The following is a 6,103-nucleotide window of genomic DNA, read 5'->3' as shown; positions in this document are numbered from 1 at the left end:
TTGCTTGTCATGGTTAAATCTTTTCAGTCATTTTCTAGTAAGTATAAATTTTGAAGAGAAGGCAATCTCTGACTTGACATAGATGGATTTGTAGGCGTGCTCCCATGGAAGTCGGTGATTTGCTCTTTGCTCCCTCCCACTGAGGAAGGCTCTGAGGCAGCCACGTGCTGTCTGTGGCCACGGGCACGTGTTCTCACCATTTCCCTCCATCCCCTGGAGGCCCGTGACATCGATTTCTGCTGAGCCAGGCTCAGCCAGGCTTCGCTTTAGTCTCTGCTTATGAGTTAACATAGCCATCACAGGTGTCTGCATAGCCTCATGTGGGAAGCCAGCCCGTTACCTGTTCAGGGGAAAATAATCCTGGCGGTAAAGCAGGGGCTGGTGGAGGCAGGTAGGACACAGCAATCTGGCATGGACTTCTCTCCGGCCAAAAGCATCTCTGGTTTTAAGCAGCAGTTTGTACTTTCCTGCCATCACCTTGTGTAAACACGCGTGAAAATGAAGATTTTTCTTTTTAAAGATGTATCAGACGCTGCAGCACCACAGTGAAGGTTGCTGCTGGAGGAAATGGAAAGTGTTCACCAGTCCATGAATAAACCAGGTGCTCCTGGCTTTCAGTGCTATTTTAATACTATCTAAACAAGAAAAAAAAAATGTTTAATATATATTTTCCAACATTATAATTGTGATACCATGGTATAGAAATGAGCAATGGACAATTCGGGTTTTGCCCATTATGTCTCACGATCGAACAAATGTCTAGTTAAAAATAACAGGTGCTGTCAATCTGCAGTTCAGCAGCAGAGGACTACCCACTGAAGGCATTATAGGCAATACAGCAAATCCTTGAAAATTTTTGTTTGTTTTAACATAATTACAGGCAAATAAAAATAAGAAGTTTTGCTATTTATTTACTTTAAATATTAGTGGTAAAATCATTAAAAGTATAGCTCAGGTCTCTGACTAATCAATATTGCAGTTCCCTTTTAAATAAGGCTTAACATTCATATACGGTTTCTTCATTTCAAACGCCTTATTTTAATAGCATTTTTCTCTTCCTGAAAATGAAAACGTGTTATCGGATCCAGTCACCAGAAAGGCTGCTTGATGTCAGGAATGCCGAGGTGTCACCGTCCCCGTTCATGGTGGTAAGTGCTAAAATGGAAAGGGACAGTTGCATCGACATTTTGTTTATACTTTATGCACATTTTTTTGAAGATGCAATCAATTATGTGAGAAATAAGTGATGCATACAACTTTTTTTAACGTTTTAACATTTTATTTCACACTGATGGAGGTTTCTAGAATTGTAAAATAATAAAATGGTTACCTGCTCCATACAGATGCATACAGAAATCCATACAGATTTCGCAGAAAATCTTATCTCCCCCACCCCTTTCCCTGCATTTGCACCATAGACCACTGTAGTGGGTCTGAAATTCAGGTGGTCAATGGCATTGAATTTAGAAGTGAATTTGATCTGCTGCTGAATTCTATAAAATCTGCATATTTGACTTCGGGGTGGGAGGGTGGTCGGAAAGTTCTTGGGCTGTGCTTAAATTGCCCTATTTTCTTCTCTGTGCTTTTTTAAGGGAGTCTTATTATATTCTTCTCCATTTCTATCTTGTAGTAATTCTTTATCTGTTTCATTAATAACTTCCAGAATGTCACATTTATTAATTTCTTTCCATTTTCCCTAACTCCTTAATTTTATCTTTAAAAATGAGTGCAGTGGGAGGACTTCCAGAGCTGGTAGATCTTCTTACAGTAAAACTGCTAACAATGAATGTCTTGGCAGGGGCTAGTGACGTCCAAAATAGGCAGAGGTTAGTGCTCGGGGGCAGGCTTGCGTGTGGTGTGGGCTTGTCATGTGAAGAGCAGTCCGTCCCCCTGCTGCTGGTGGCAGTTGTGGGAGATTCCCGGCTTTGCATTTCCACAGGACGGCCAGGGCTCAAACAGTTGCATGTAGCTTGGTTGGGTCTGAGACACTTGACATCAAAAGGCGGATTTCTGGATTTTTCTCCAAACACAACCCCTGGAGGGGGGTTCCGTCCTGAATTACACTGTCCTGAACCCAGGGTCATTCAGGCGGCTGAGCCATGCCTTTAATGGATTGCTCTCCCAACTTCCCATCTTGGAAGTTATTTCCAACTTGTCTTTAATATATGCAGCCCTGCTAAGCTGTTAAGTAAGAAAGAAGCCGCGGAGCACTAAAAATATTTTAATTGCTGCCTTTTCAGATTCTCTGGCTGCTATCTAATGGGCCTTCAAACCTTGGTTTGTTTCTCTGAGCACATAGTGCTGCGAGCCCTTGCAGATAGATGCCTTCTGCTTCCAGAACTCTTCCCTGTACCCTGCCTGAGATCAAAATGAATGCTTATTTCAGACTAATAAACAGGCTGCATTTTCTGACAGACTGTATTCACTGGAGTAATATCATAATATATTTCTTTTCATGTGTTGGTTTCCCAAGTTGTCAATTAGCAGGAGAAAAAGTGTCACTCTCCCCACCAACTTTATTTCTGTGACCAGATTTTTTTTTTTTTTTGGTACACCGTTTGTCAAAATGTCAGTTGTGTAAGCTTGCTGGGGGTTTTTATGTGTCTGAAAATATTCTTAAAAGATGTTCTTTCATTATCTACTGTACATTTAAACCAAATGTTTTTGAAGTAATGTTGTTAGGCTTTGGAAACTTCTGAAGGTGACAACAAAAAAGATGACTGGGAAGTTGAAATTCTTTGGTTTCAACAATATTTTTTTTTCCCTATTGTTAAAATATGTGACTTGGAATTCTAAAAAAAATATATATATAAAAAAAAATCCTCTTTTTTGTATTTTTCCACAGTACTACATGCAAATACATGCAAACTCCCTTTTTTCACCTCTGTTTGCAGCTATCGGGGTGCAGGGCAGTGCTGCTTCCCTTCCCATGGCCTCAGGAATGCAGTTTCCCAGCCACATCCCACCTGGCAAGTGGGGAGCATGCAGGGACATAGGGTGCTTTCAGGATTTCAGAGGGCTGCAGCTGGGCTGGACCACCCCATCTCACTTATTTTACTGTCTCTATGCTCTTCCAGTAGGACGGCAAAGAAAAGCTTTAATTGTACCTGAAATTTAAATCAAATAACTATGCGGTCACCTTGTACTAAAAGCTCATTTCATTCCATGGGCCCTGTGAAAATTAAATATTTATAAGGTACCTATAAAGTAAACAAGAAAAAAAGTGTGATAGTTGCAGTAAAGGGGCTAAGGGATTAGAGTTTCTCAGCAGCATTTTCTCCCCGTGCAGGGCCGTGGCTCTGCTGCAGCACCGCCATGGTCCTGCGGGCAGCCCCTGCCCAGACCTACCTGCCCTCCACATCTAAGCACGGCGATGATGTTCTGATACATGTTTTGCAATAAGTGCATAACGGTTGTTTTTGTTAATTTTACGTGAGAGTGAAAGAAGCTGAAGCATTTGCTTTTCTTATATTTCATTCCAAAAATTCAGAACAATTTAACAAAATGATAAAATATCACACCATAGGAAAGGAACGTTTATTTTGTCATCGTTCTTGAAGATGATCACCAAAAGATGAAAAATGTAGTATTTTAAGCCTTGCTACAACAGATGTACTGTTTTATTGAATTTCATTTTATTTAAAATTATTTCACAGAAACAAAGGAAGCACGTGGCTTATATCCATACATCTGTTGATGATGATGTATGGCTGGAAAGGTATGTATGTGAATGCAGGGTATGTAGATTGCTGCGGGTTTTCTAAGCATAAATATCCATAAAAACAAATCTGCAAAATCTCTAAACATCTTAACTTTTTACAGAGTCATCATATTATGAAAATAATATTCTTCATAGATGCTGGAAAGAATATTACAATATATTATGATTTTTATTATATGTATTATACGTTTAAAAAAGGAGTGTCTTTTGTCAAGTAAATAAGTATTTTCCTGTTGACTGCCGAATATGTAAATGCATGTCTCTGTGTGTAAAATATTTATCATAATAGTCACATTCTATATAGATATATGCTATATGTGAATGTGAAAGCTACGTTTCTAGCAGCTGAAAATTTTCCTCTCCAGGGTGTTGTTACTACACACCAACAACAAAAAGCATACCAGGATTCATTACCCAATATGTAAAGAACTTTGAGGCTATATATTTCCAACATAGACTGATTCAAAGTTTGACATTTTCAATGTGCAGTCATTAAAAAAAAAGCTTTTTGTGGTTTTGCTCCCCCTTTATTTAAGGAAAAAATAATTTCCTTTTTGACCCATATATGTATCTGTATTCTCATAAATATGCCTTATGATATGGTGGAAAGTATATTCCCTATCTAACATCTATTAGTAATAAATAAAAAAATCTCATAGGAATTATCTAGCGGTAGGTAGAGAATTCCAGCGTTTGTTCTTTTCTGGCAAGGAAATACTGAATAGAAGGAAAGTATGAATTATCTCTCCAGAACTGAAAGGGAAGACTCAATAAGGAGTACATTAAAATGCATTATGAGCGACAAAACGCCTGACCCAAAATTCTTCTCATAAGATATTAATGAAAGGTTCTATTTTCTAGGTACTGGGAGGCTATTTAAATAATCACTGGTCATGCATGTGCTGCTGCTAGCCAAAGCCTGCACCAGCTGTTGGCAATATTCATTTTTTTTAAAAGTCGTAAAAGCATAAAAATGTCTGAAGAAATACCAAAACCTTAAGCTTGTTGGAGGTGAGTGTAACGGGGCAGGAGGTACATCCAGTAAGGGGAATGCTGGTCTGGAAAGTGTTCTCAGTATACAGGTGAGAACCAACAGGTTTGGGGAACAGTCAGAGGGGTTCACTGCTAGAAAACACATGGGCATCTTGTCCTGGGAGTTTTTTTCAGTGTCGTTCCAGCGATTTTGGTGAAGTCTTACCTGACTTACACCCTATGAGAAAATCCAAGTCCAAAACGTGCTGAGCAAACACAGTGAGGATTTTGCAGCTCTGGTGAGAGGCAAGCATTCGGCCGGTCTTGTGTTAACACCAGGGGATTTCAGTCACTGAGGCTTTGGGGAATCCCGGGGTTGCACGTTTGCTGCCTTTCCCCCGCCACCTTTCTGAGCTCCTCTTTGCGGGGCCAGTCCCGGGGCTCCGCCAGGGCAGCACAACCAGTTCCGCAATATTCAGTGCTTTTACCACGGCAGCAGGTGTCTAACATGCTATCAGCGTAGCTGTGTAATACTTGGGTGGAGTAATAATGCTGATATACTTGTGTATCAGTGTGGGGGGTGTGTGTGTATGTATATATGCATAATGTTTTTAAATTATGTGCAAATCAGTTTTTTAATGAAATGGTCAAAGCCAAAGAAAGTGCGTTGAGAATTACATTGTCTCATTAGTCTGAACTATGCAAATATTTGTTTTCTCTCATGGACATAATATCCAGTGCTGTAATTTATTCTAATATGTTGAATGTTTCTGTGCTGCAGGTTTATTTGGTGGTTAGTCAGCTATCCAAGGGCAGAGGATCTGCTCTTTACTGGTTTGGCTGCCTCGTACAAGAGCCGTACGTGATGCTCTGTGGCCGCTTTCTGATATGCATCGCAGCAAGGGGACACGCTGGTACCTCGTGGCCCAGAGGGCACCTCTTGGATGCATCGGCACCAGCCCATGGCCCTGCCAGCACATGCTTGTGATGCCAGTGTAAGGGAGATCCCCCTTCTCAACATTCTTGTCCTGCCTTGTTCCTGGGGCATTCACGTAGCTGGGAGAAAAAGCATTAAATGGCTTACTTTTCATCTTAGAGAATAAAGAAAAAAAAAATCTGAGGTATTCTTCATGCTCCCTGTTATAAACAAATATACAGGGACTCACAGCCTGGCTCATCTTAGCACATAACTTTTGTTTAAAATGAGCCTGGCTAAATTGTGTTTACAAGCATATCTGCAGGTGTAAAAATCACTGGGTCAGGTAAAATATTTTAATATTTTTATAACTGCAAATCCACATTCCTTACACTCTCACGTGCTTTTTACAGCCTTCAGTTGTATAGGCAGGTTCTTCTGACTGAGCTGTCACCCAGCGCTACCGTAGTTGGGCAGTGTTAGTATACTCGGTT

General features: G+C 40.3%; 1 long non-coding RNA gene across 1 annotated transcript; it reads left to right on the top strand.

Moving 5' to 3' along the window:
• The first annotated feature begins 569 nt into the window (after window positions 1–569).
• Window positions 570–3,721, top strand: LOC121096757. Its single transcript, XR_005830680.1, has 3 exons — window positions 570–601; window positions 1,089–1,148; window positions 3,657–3,721. It is a non-coding gene; the product is annotated as an uncharacterized LOC121096757 (long non-coding RNA).
• The last annotated feature ends 2,382 nt before the right edge of the window (window positions 3,722–6,103 follow it).

The sequence above is a fragment of the Falco naumanni genome, chromosome 13 (assembly GCF_017639655.2).
Source record: "Falco naumanni isolate bFalNau1 chromosome 13, bFalNau1.pat, whole genome shotgun sequence".
Taxonomy (NCBI): Eukaryota; Metazoa; Chordata; class Aves; order Falconiformes; family Falconidae; genus Falco; species Falco naumanni.
This window is presented reverse-complemented; position numbering and strand designations above follow the sequence as displayed.